Source organism: Phocoena sinus, chromosome 16 (genome assembly GCF_008692025.1).
Source record: "Phocoena sinus isolate mPhoSin1 chromosome 16, mPhoSin1.pri, whole genome shotgun sequence".
Lineage (NCBI taxonomy): Eukaryota > Metazoa > Chordata > Mammalia > Artiodactyla > Phocoenidae > Phocoena > Phocoena sinus.
The window spans coordinates 80,059,930-80,072,620 of NC_045778.1; the positions used below are offsets into that span (position 1 = coordinate 80,059,930).

The window sequence follows — 12,691 nt, forward strand, 5'->3', positions numbered from 1 at the left end:
ACTGGGGGACTTTTCTCCTTTAAGGCGGAGCACACCCAGTCACCGGGGTCAATGTGAAGCAGACAGCCGGCTGGAGAGGGCAGTGTCCGAAGGTTAATCGTCTGGCCGACTCTAGCTGACACAGAGCAAAGGTCCCTTCAGTCTTAGTAGCCAAATGGCCAGAATAAAGCAGCACCTGCTACCCTGGTCCGCACAGAGGACTTGGACAGAAGCCAGCGGTGGACAGTCTAGGGCACTTGGACTCTGTGTCCAGAGCCCCTCCCTGTTTAACACAGGGAGCTGTCCAGATAGGGCCTGGGAGCGGGGAATGGGGGGTGGGTGCCGCCTCGTGGAGAAGCGATGGCCCTCGACTTGGGCTTCCACGCTGATCGGAGGGACACGGTGGGTGTGTTGGCGGGGTTGGCTGCAGCTGCCCGGCAGACGGTGCACGTGGGCACCGTCACCGTCTTCAGGGTGTCGCTTTCTCCCCTGTCTGGAGCACGTGTCCTGGCCACTCCTTGCCCCTCTGTCCTCAGGCCCACATGACCTCCTTACTCTCTAGCCGCCTTCTGCAAGCTCCCCCACTCGGCTCCTTTCTCCCTTCTTGGCGCTCACTACAGATGACTGCGTTTGTCTCTGTGTCATTTTGCCTCCGTCCCCCGAATGCAGCTGCTGTGACGGGGTGACTCTTGTCCCGTCTCTGCTCCCAGCACCTACAGCACGGACTGAGTCGCGGCAGTTGCCTACGTAATACTTACAGAATTAACGCATGAGCCGTAAAAGACAAGTCTCGTTTCGGCTTTCGTCCCCATTGCCCTGGGCTGCTGTGTCTTGGTCGGTGATGTTGGCTGTGCCCCCTTGCTCTTCCCTCCCATCGAGCCCCCTCCTTACTGCCGGTAAACAGGGCTTCTCCCGCAGGCAGCGCTGTGGAACCCACTCCTGGTGGAATCTGTGGCCCGGCTCCCTTCTCTCAGAACTTAATCGAAGAAGATGCTGAAACTTTTGTCGTAAAACACACACCAGGATCTGTTTGCAGCCTGCCTCCCCCGCTTCTACTCCTGGCTTCCCCTTTTCTGGAAGAGTCTGTGGTAAAATCTTTAAGATGGGCGGGGTCAGCAGGGTGCGGCCAGTTGTGCTCTTCGAACCCGGGGGTCTTGTGATTCCCTTCCCGCTTTTCCTGTGGGCTGGAGGCCCTGCTGTGGTTTTCTGTATGACGCTGCTTCTGAGCTCAGTCAAGGGCAGTGCACCTGCCCTCTGCGGTTTGGACCTGCCTTCCCAGAGCAGTTCCAGCTCAGAGACTCAGCCCTCATTGAACAGGCAGACAGGAGTGTGTGTGTTCCAAGTCTGGCCTCTAGACCGTGTCCTCATCTGTTAGGGCTCGGCTGGGGCTTGGCACAGCTTCCTGCAATGCCCAGGGTCTCAGAGTCCGGCCGCACACGAGGCTGGAGGCTGCTGGTGGTACCGTCCGCCTCCTGCAGGCCAGATCTGGCGTTTGTAGCGCACCGTCGAGGGGACACACGCATCATGCGGGACACTTGCACCTCCGAGGATAAGCAGCCTGGAAAAAGTCCTGACTCTAGAGAGTCGGAGCCTGAGTGTGAAGGGACTGGAGCCAGGCCAGCCTCCGCTAAGCTGGCTGTTCTCTCCTTTGGTGCCTGAGGTACAACGCAGACTGCAGACTGTGCCGGGTGATCCAGAGCGGCCCCAGGACCGCTGGGGCTGTTTACAAGATATGAATCCCCGGGAGCTATCGTTACTTACGTTTTATCTCTCTCCTTCCCCTGCCTGCGTCCATCCAACAAAATGCTTGCGTTGAGAGCTCCGTGGTAACTGAAGCCGTGCTGCCAGGTGTGCCACCGAAAGCCATTGGCCACATCTGTGTGGCTCACGATGATGAAGGATTAAAGCCACGGGCTGCAGACTGCATTTTTTTGGTTAGTCTTTTTCTCTTGAAAATAGAAGTTTTATGTGTAGGGACTTTGCTTACAGAATTATTACTCTACATTTCCAAAGAAATAAAAATCTGCGCTGAAGCTCAGGCTGCTCTGTCAGCTGGCACCAGCTTTATTTGCTTCCCGGCGTCTCTGCTGGGCTTTGTAGTAACACTTCTCCCCACGACTTCATGCAATTTTGCAGAAGAGCGTGGTCCCAGCATCTCCAGCGGATGCTCTGCTTGTCTGCTGCTCCTATAAATACCCGGGCCCTGCCACAGTTTCCTTAGCAAGCTGTCGCCAGCTCCTTGAGTTAATTGAAGGGGAAATGGATTTAGAACATTCCTTTCTCCAGTTCCCTGGGTGTAGCAGTGAAGAGTTAAAAGCAGGTGAGTTCGGCTCCCAGGCATTGTGTGTTTCCTGGACTGGAAGAAAACCCGGAATCTCTGATTTCTCCAACCTTGACAGTGTTGGCGGGGCTCAGTGGACTGCAGAGCGGAGGCTTCCGTTTTTAATTTCCTTTGAATCAGATCGCAGAGTCCCCGGTGCTCGTTGTGGCTCTGACTGACCCACGCTCTGCCACCGTGGATACATCATCCCACCTTCAGGGACCTGAGCTTCCCAGGCTGTGAAACGACAGTGGAGATGCACGCCCACCGCCAGGGGGCCCCATGGAGCCACCACGCCCGCACGGAAACTCAGGCAAACTCGGGGCAGCCAGCTCGCTGGGGCGTGCGATGGCTCTCACGGTGTCCTCAAAATGCAGTGCTTTATGTCCGGCTGGCTTCTCGTCAGCGCCTTGGATCACACAGTGTTGTTCAGAAGAAGCTGAAAGTCAGGCTCCAAGTAACAGGCTGGGTTGTCTCCCTTGCAAGCCTGGTGAACCAGGCACATCTCTTTTTATTTACTCGCAGCCTCAGTTTACATATGTGGTCCCGGCTGTGCCTTTAGGCAGTGGGAGAACCAGGACCCAAAATAGCCATCATACTTTCCTGGACGCATCCCCGTGTGACTACTGAGGGGCCCCATCCATCTGGCATGTCCAGAATCAGAGCGTTTCCCCAGCCTGCTGCTCTGTCTTCCCAAACTCAGCTGCCATGCCGGGCACCTTGGCATCTAGCTGGACTCGCCCTTCCCACCTGCTTCCATCAGCTGGGTACCGTGCAGCCACCCTCAGCAATCTCCAGCGCCTTCCTCTGCTCCCAAAGAACTTAGGCAGTTTTCACTTTGGCCACTGAAACAGCCGTTCAGTGCTTCTCTCTCCATCTCTCTCTTGCCCTAACGTGTTTTCCAAGTACCAGAGTCACCTTAGGAAAACCTGAAACTCCTTGACAAACTTCCGCTCATCCTTTAAACCGAGGGCACTTGTTGCCTCCTCCTTCCATGGATTTTCTAGACTAACCACATGTGCCCGCCCCTCCGTCCCGTCCAAACTCCTCTGGTCCACACTGCTCAGGGTCTCTGCACATTTTTATCAGAGCACTTCTGGCTCATGTTGGATCATAGCTACTTTTTCTCAGTTCTGTGAAACGCATCGAGGGATAGACCATGTTGAATTCAACTGCATCTGTGGTGCCTTTAATACAGTGACAGACTCAGCACGTGACCTCTCTGTTTACTGAATTGAAATAAACTGATGAACTGAACCCGAATCCCCTCACGTCCAGTCTCAGCAGAATGCTGCCTCTGTTTTCTAGTTATAACTCACTCATCAAAGCGAACATATGTACAGAAAATATGTCCATACGTTATATACCTGTTGTGTATATGTATGGAGCTTGTTCCAGTAGTTTCCAGTATTAATAATTTGAACATAGAAATGATTCATCATAACTCTGAATCCTTCTTCCGCCACTTTTTCACACAGTAGGTGCCTAATCAAAGTTTACAGAGTCACTGTAAGATTTAAAATACTAGAAATAGATGGGTATTCAATAGTACTAATACCTGAACTATAAGATCTATTCCCTTTTCGTGATGGCCTATGGCAAGGAAATTATGGTTATAAAAAGCAAAACATTAGCCAGTTATCCTAGCTATAAAGTATATTCCAAAGTATCCAGAGTTATAGACAGTGACCTTTCTGAATACATCGTGGTACATAGCCTGACCACGCAGGAGGACAGTCCTTCCTTTTATGCTTGACTGAAGCTCCATCCTCGGTATCTTTCTTGTCTGTGACTCCTCTGGAATGCAAAGAGTGGTCTGGCACCCGGGCTTCATCTAAGTGCCCACATTTGAGGGCTGACCAGACGCACAGGGATCAGGGAACTGCGTTTGAGCCTCCTATAATTTTGCGCCACAGAGAGGTCGAGGCAGAAAGGCTCAAGCGCTGTTTATAACCTCCAACCATAATCATTTCTCGAGTAAGAAAGGGACCAGATCACTAACAGTGTCACATGTGTATTAAGCATATCTGATGTCACACTTCTAGCAAGCCATCAAGATCAGACATTATATTTAGAAGGGATGGATAATTATTAAATGTGGACTGCCAATTCACTGCTGTCCCTGGCCTCAACAAAGAGCACACAATTATTTTTTTTAATCTTTGAGCAGGAAGTGCATTGTAACTGCAGTTAAAAGGAGAAAACACAGGACTCTCCAAAATTGTTTGTAGTGGGTCCTTCAGGTGCCAGGGCTGGAACACCCAGCCAGGTGCCCTGAGTTGGGTCGGCTGAGATCTTGGCCGTGACCTTGTCTTCTGTTCTCATCTTGAGGATGGACAGTCTGTTGCCCAGAGAGGAATGACTTGCGGTCACAGTGCTTGAGCTGAAGTGCAGAGCAGCCCGGCCCCTCTGAGCCACCAGCCCAGAACGCTGAGTTGCTGACGCTCTCAGGAGCTTCCCCTCTTCTGACATGAGCAGAGAGAGAGAGAGAATATGGAGCAGTGACAGTTCTCAGTGCGTAGGCCAGAAAACCATTAGTTTCTTGTGCATGTCTTATGGTGTCACTGGTGACCTGTCTAAACCCCCGGGTTCCCTACCACACCTCCAGGGATGTGTTGTCTGTGGGATCAGTGCCTTCAAGGCGGCTGATGGGGCAGAAGAGTCAGCTGAGTGACAGCAGCAAACCCTAGGTGGTTTCTTTTGTCATTGAGTCCCCAAGGAATTTTGCATGCTAACTTAGGGCACTCAGGTAAGGACTGGATGCTGTATCTAGCTCGTAGAAAAATCTACATGGTTGTCTAAAAGTGAATTACACTGATTTGCTCATGACACTGACAATGTAACTCCTTCACACTGTTTTGGGCATAGGTGACTACCTCATTAATTTTGACTTTTGAGGGTCTTAAGAGGAGGGCTATCAGTATAATTAACCTTTCTCTGCTGAATAATTTTTAACTAATTGCTTTACAAGGAATATGTTGAGATGAGCAATCAGTTTCCACTTTTACAGCTGTAATCAGGTGCACATAGAATTTTTGATACTAAAGGTTAGTAAAAGGTCACTAAAGACGACTAAAACCTGATCCTTACATATTGGGGAAAAAGAAAGAATATATTTTTATAATTCTAATGGAATAGACAAAACTTGGGTTATTGGTTTGGGGAATCTTTTTTTTTAAGATGTTGGGGGTAGGAGTTTATTAATTTATTTATTTTTGCTGTGTTGGGTCTTCGTTTCCGCGTGAGGGCTTTCTCTAGTTGTGGCAGGCGGGGACCACTCTTCATCGCGGTGCGCGGGCCTCTCACTATGGCGGCCTCCCTTGTTGCGGAGCACAGGCTCCAGACGCACAGGCTCAGTAGTTGTGGCTCACGGGCCTAGTTGCTCCGCGGCATGTGGGATCTTCCCAGACCAGGGCTCGAACCCGTGTCCCCTGCATTAGCAGGCAGGTTCTCAACCACTGCGCCACCAGGGAAGCCCCTCAAGGAGAATTTTGAGGTCTGTTAGGTCATTCTTTTTTGTTTTTTTCTAACGTTTAGTTTACTTTATTAAAACATATTTCCTTACATCAGAATGACATCGCCTAAAGTATTATCCAAGGAAATCCTCCCTGTCCTCTTCCTCCCACCCCATCAGTCACTGTAAATACTAGGAACAGAGCACTAAGTATTAGACAAAAGCTAATTTCCTCCACATCAGTTCATGTTGGTAAAGAACTTAATATGCACAAGTGGTGGTGATCGAAAGCAGGCCTGCAAAGGCCACTTCCACTTAGAGATAATCACTAAATGACAGAGGCAGCAAAGATTCCACTCCAAGTGGGCTCTGGACAGGCTAGACCTGGCCCCGGTTCTGCATACAAATGCAATTACCTCTCTTAACAATAAGACTTCATTAGTTTCGAGGCGTCCAGTTCTGGTGGCTGTCCTGACTGCAGCTCCTTTTTTGCAGTACTCTGGAATCAGTGACATTTCCATGCACATTTTTGTCTGGAATCTTTGCAGCCTTCTGTTTTGTGTTCTTATTAGTGATGCAATGAATTTCTATTGATGATTTGAGAAAATGCAAACCATTAATTCTGTGAATTCCTTGTTCCATCTCATAATATTAGGGTATATTTCTCATCTTTCCTGAAACCCTCCAATCATTTTGGAAAGGACCTTGCAGAATTTGGGAGCTTCCTTGATAAACAGTTAAAGATTTCGATGCACCGGAAAGTTCCCCAGCTGCTGTAAAGCTACATGCTTATGTGCCAGCAGCAAGGCATCCCCTTTCATCCTTGGAAATCCTCTGGCTCTTTCTCCCCCTAATCCTTCCGGTTGTTTCCAACCCTCTAGCCTGGGGGGTGGGAGAGGTGTTCTACAGAACACATCTAAACCCTCCCCAATATGCTACCCCTCCAAGATGGTCCTCTGTCCTCTGCGTCAGCTGTCCCCGGGTGGAACACCCTGGTCGCCTTCATCTCCCTGTCCTCTACCTTTCTTCACTGTGTCTGTGGCCCCCACACCTTCGGTGCAGAAGGTTCCCTGTTGTTGTCACTCTGTTGTTACAAGATCTTACGGTAGGGGTTCTACGGGGTTGTCTTCAGCCAGATCACTAGTTCCTCCCGCCTCCCGGTGTGTGGGGCCATCATGCCCCTCATCTCCTAGGAGTTCCATGAAAAATGCTTGCTGAGGAAATGCACAGAAGCACCAAATGGAAGGGACTCGGATACTTTATCAAAACAGTTTGAAATTTCATCTATACTTGACCATCCGTGGATCATATCAAAAGATGAAAATACAACGTAGACAACAGGGCATCCTGCAAACTCCCTCCCTCTGGGGTGTTGAAAACAAAGTGATAGGCAGACGGGCAGTGTTTCCCTTCCCTTCGGGGGCCAAGTCCACTCACGGATTCACTGCATAATTATTAGTGTCACTTGAGGCTGGCTGTGGGTGGCCCTGATGATACAGAAAGGACGCAGGTGCGGGCAGTGTCCTCCTGAAGGGGACAGGTGTTGTAGGACTTGGAACTAATGGTAGGAATTCTAATACTTTACAGGAAGATTTAAATTCTGGTAAAGATTCTACTTAATTAGTCTGAATCATCATTATCATTATCTTTCAAAGCTCGCTTTCATTCCCCAAAGCCTTTGAACTGAGGTTAGCACAGGCTATCCTCATAAAAATGCACAAATTTGAATTCAAGCCATTTTGTTGTGGTATTATTTTACGAATTAACCACTTCAGTAAAGCAGGGAAATGGTATGTTGCATTGTTCCTTTTTGAAACAGAATCTGAACAAAGGATGAATCATCGGTTAGCGTGACTCGTCAGATTAGTCTGACAAGAGACCTGCTGAGATAGGGCGGATACAGAGGATTTCAACTGCTTATGAGCAAAGGTTCTATTAGTACTTGATCCGTCGAATATTTTCTGAAATAATTATAGCCTATTTTGACAGGAAATATGGATGATAGCCAGAAAAGTTTTACTACAGAAAACTAAAACTTGTATCCCTTGTTATCTTGTTTCATGCTGAGATGGTCTTAAATTAGAATTTCACAATTGGTCCAGATCAAAATGGAAAGAATGTCATTTTAGGAAACAAAAACTGTAGTCATGTCAACCACCTCCAAATTCCCACTGATGGAAGATATCACTTTTGATGCTTGGGTTTCAGTGTCTAGGAAGCAGGGCAATCCATTGCCCAAGGATGGTTGTTTCGGCTCTTTGTAAATCGATTTGCCAATACGGGAATGGATGCTATTTGGTTGAGAAATGCCCTGTGAACGCCCAAACTTTTATCTCCAAGTAGACTTTCTTCTGAAGTTCTCAAGATCCATTCCTCTCATAATTGTAGATCACTGACTCCCGGCATTTTAGAGCTAGAAAGGACCTACCTGATCCCTTCCTTCAATCATTCAGGACTTGGAGATCTAATGGACACCCCTCCAAAGACAGAGGATGGCAGCTCAGCCCTAACCTCTGGGGCGCCCCCTATCTGAGCATCAGTCCCAGGCAGGCTGATTTTCACAACCCTTTGTTTGTGGTCCCGGAGGCCCTTATTCCATGAAATTGCTTCAGGATCTTTGGTCCCTTTGATATTTTTTTTCCATGACAGACTTATTTTTTTTTACAGAGAAATATGTACTGCCACCCATGGCAAAGGCACACATTTATTCAAGGGCTTGCGTTGCTAGAACCACAGGCAGCCGTGTCTTGGACACGGCCCCCTTTGCATGTCCCCAGGCCAAGTGTTACTGGCAACATGGTGGATTCTTACACTGCTCGGAGAGGGTACTTGGGTTTTGGCTGAAAAGCAGCGTGTAAATGCAAGATGGGCGGGATCAAATTCATTGACCTCCAGGGCTCTCTGCCTGCCAGCAAACAGGTATGACAAGTGACAACATGTGGAAACTAGCAGCTCTGATGGCCCCTCGTGTTCGCCCAGGCTCTGGGACCACCACAGGCCTTTGGCATTTTAAAATGTCTTTATTTTGAAACTCCTTCAACCTATTCGGTTCTGAGGTGCTGCGGGCATCCTCTGGGAAAGACCCAGAAGAGTGGCAGAGATGGTGGTACAGGGACTCTTAGAACATTCCTGAAGTCTAGGGTGCAGGCCCTGGTACCTGAGAGCCTGGGTGCAGAGCCAGGCATAGAACCAACTGCAGGGACTCCGAGCTTGAACTCATCCCCTTCTGATGGGATCGTCTCTACAGAGGTGTTTGCAGGAATTGATGGAGGATTTGTTGCAACGTCCTCCGTGAAAAGAAATGCACTTGAATCGTAAAGCCTTTGCAATTTGGACACTCCCTCTGGCTCACCTCTGAGATGTTCTGGCTGCCCGCTGGCACTGCTACAGGGCCACCTGGACAGGTGGTTTCTTCTGCCCAGGGCCTGTTGTGTTCTGGATGCTTTTCTATCAGAGAAACCTCTATCCTTCATGAAGCATTTGACATTCGAGGATTGAATCACAGGGCTGGCTGTACACTGAGAAGTCATCTGGGCGAATTCTCCCTTGCTCTACGCTCCCCATTCTTTTCTGGCAGAAGGGAACCCCAAGGGAAATCACCTATCTGGAGGTATCAACAACAGCCAGCCACCACTCTCTTGTACCAGTCTTTGGTTTTCTGATGGGATCATGAAAGCCCCCTTCACCGAGGTGCTGGGTTAGTCACCACCACTGTGCGCCCCCATGATGGAACTGCCGCCCACGCGGGGCTGGATGCTCCTGGCAAACAGGCTCCTCTGTTGTTGATCCCTGACCCTCTGTCCTCACTTCTCCAGCTGTGTGCTCACCAAGGGGATGCTGGGTTTGGATCTGTTTATGCCATTTGTACTCACCATTGAAATGATGTGATTTATTTGAGTGTTACATAAACCGATGAGATACACTGGAGGCAGAGAGAATTATTTCTGTGGGTTAGATGTTTTGGACAGAGGAGCTTGCTACAAAGTACTGAGTGTGACAAAGGGAGGGGCACATCGGCGCCCAGAAGGACCCTGAAATCAGGTTCTGTCACGAGACGGTGTTCTACCTCAGGAAAATGGGTGTGGTTCGTGGCAGGTACCTTGGAAGTCCAGTGCGGGTGACCACGGGCACAGAAGACATCTGGGCCTCGCCTCAAAAGATCGGCATAACTTAAAGTCACGTACACTGTAAGACAATTATATGATTCAAATTCAAATAACATGTTTACGTTTCGGATTTCTCTTTTGACTGGTGTTCCAGTTAGTGAACCAGAAGTGAGCTTTCTTTCCTCTCATCCGTAGTGCTCAGGAAACTCTTGCTAATGTCAAGAACGAAACCAGTGTCAAGAGTAATTGTTAAATTTTCACAGTTATAATTTTAAATTATATCCTATATAAAGTGATAGGAAAACTGGGAAACAGAATTTGACGAATATGTTTGTTCAACTTGGTAGTAATATAGAGACCTCTGTTTGAATTCATAGCAGGAAGACTGCTTTTTGGGGCAGTGGGAGTCTGGCTGAAATGTTACTAGTAAGCCTTCTGAGTAACTTCTCTTTGCAGCAGAAGTTGCAGTGTTGGGAAATTTTTATTGTTGTTATCACTCTGATGGGGGGATTTTAAAACACTTTCCCGAAAGAGCAATCTAAAACTCCACTTCTTCTCTAGTACCGCCTCTCCCGGGATGCTCTGTGCACTTAGAGAGGGGGCTTACTTACTGTAGGGTGGCATGGCTGTAGAGGCCCCCACTGTACACAGTTCCTGAAGATGCACAGTCCCTGCAGTCACATCTTTGATGACAAGGTCTCTATGAAGAGACACGCATTTCCCCAGTTTGCAGGAGATGAGCAAAGTGGTCGCAATGACTCAATCCCTCTACCTGGTGAGTGAGTCTTACTAAATTTTGTCAAATTCTTGTGGTGCTGGAATTCCCAGTTCTTACCATAAATGGGCCAGTGGCCTGTGTACTGGGATTCACACGGATCGCTGGGTGAGCCATGTCTAAGCTGTAACCACTCAAGGCTAATTCCTGTCCTTCACAGACTGTTAAATCACTTTAAACATCACTTTTTTTTTTAATGTAAGTTACTTCTGGATTTAGAGCTAAATTTATGTAAATTACTTCAATTTACATTGGAGAGTGTCCTAATAAATTCTTCTTTCAGTCACCCACAAAATGTTAAGTGGGTTTACATCATCAAGCTCACTCTTCGCGACTTCTTTGGAAATCTGGGTTCACTTCGACTCTGTATAGCATTGGAGACTGGAGGCGTTTTAGCTCCCAGAGGAGCAAAAGCTAAATGGTGAGGGTACTTATGCCAGGAGCTCTCAGTTCTTCATTTCTTTTCCTAATTGACTGGTTTAGTGAAAGCATCTTTTTCTTTGAAAGCATTTTATTTTATGTCACTTACATCCCTTCACTGTTGATTCAAAATTGTTCCGCATAATATGGGAGTAGTAAAAAGATTCCCACCGACCAGACTTCTCTAAGTTTGTATTTGGAGTGCTTGACGTTTTTTGCCTGGGCGCTTGATTTTCACCTCCTTGTTAATAGTGGACAGCAATCGGGCATCTTGGCCTGCTGGGCCAGGGCTGCTGCAGGGGACCCGGGTCCCTCTGGGTAGCCAGGAGGCCTTAGCAGTTTGTGTGCCTTTTACTAGATTGTAACCAGGCCATGGTTCCTGCAAGGCGGGCTTTCTCAGTCTTGGCACAATTGACAGTTTGGATGGGCTGACTCTGTGTCATGGAGGGCTGTCCTAGGCATTATAGGATGTTAGCAGCATCCCTGGCCTCTACCTAGTAGATGCAGTAGCACCTCTCCAGTTGTGACAGCTGAAAGCATCTCCCTCCATTCTTGCCAAATGTGCCCTGGGAGGCAAAATCTCCCTGGGTCGAGAACCTCTGCAGGACGGACTTTTGCTACGGTGGTACCGGAGCTTGTGTCTGCCCTGTGGTTTCTTCTGCTGCAACCACACCAGTCACCAGGTGACCCAAATCTACTTTTAAAGAACCAGGGGCCCAGTCTGGGATGCTCTGTCTGGATTGGAGATGTGATGGACCCAAGACTGTGTGGACTCAAGCTTTTGGCCATTGTTAAGACATTTATACCCTCTCCCTGTCTCTACCTTCTTGATAGGAGGGTGGCAACTTTGAAGGTCTCTTTAGAAGGTGGTTTTTGGTTGAGATTGGCGTCCTTTATACAGTTTTAGATGTAAGACTGTGCAGCTTTTTCTTGTTGATAATTTGGCAAATCAAGTAAAATTGTTCTTCAGGCTTAATTGAAAAAAATGAACTAAATCATAACATCTCTTACTGCTCTCATCTTTTGCTTATGAAAATTACATTTCCAAAAAGAAAAAATAAAAAAGACAGTAACCTCTCTGAAGGTCATGACCATGTCTTAAAATCCTAAATTACTGCCAAAAGCCTGACATGCTTTTTGCTTGTTGAAAGTTTCTGCTGTATTCTTGTCAATGTGAGTAATCTAAACGCACTTCAAATCGAAAAACAGGAAGAGCAGCCATAGGGCTCTAGACAGGGGCTTATGCCCCAAGGGACATAAGTGCCACAACCCTGGAGATTCCCCAGGAAAGAAACTGCACACTGGGTTTTTCTGTGGTATTCCTAGCGCATGCAGTGTGGTTTGCAGCCTTTGATCTATACCATCTGAAGGTCTTATATTTCACAGCCTTTACGGAACACACAGTACAGTGTTCATGGCTGTCGATTCTGAGGGAGCAAGCCATCGAACTTACACCGATTTTGGAAACACTGCTAAGATACATTTGCCAGATCCACGGGTTCCAAGCTCTCCCTCATCCCGTGATTCTGTATGTGAGGTTGAGTATTTAGAAGCAGTCTAGAATCTGGTCAGGAAAGGTTCTTTACTTTTTGTCTGATACAATCACCCCAGCATGATCCCAGATGATTCTTGCATTC

General features: G+C 48.0%; 2 protein-coding genes across 2 annotated transcripts in view; one reads left to right on the forward strand and one right to left on the reverse strand.

The window, feature by feature from the left end:
• The window catches only part of DOCK1 (dedicator of cytokinesis 1), a 534,414-nt gene that overhangs the window by 210,984 nt on the left and 310,739 nt on the right, over nt 1–12,691 (forward strand).
• Nucleotides 1–12,691, reverse strand: part of INSYN2A (inhibitory synaptic factor 2A) — a 36,760-nt gene that overhangs the window by 2,736 nt on the left and 21,333 nt on the right.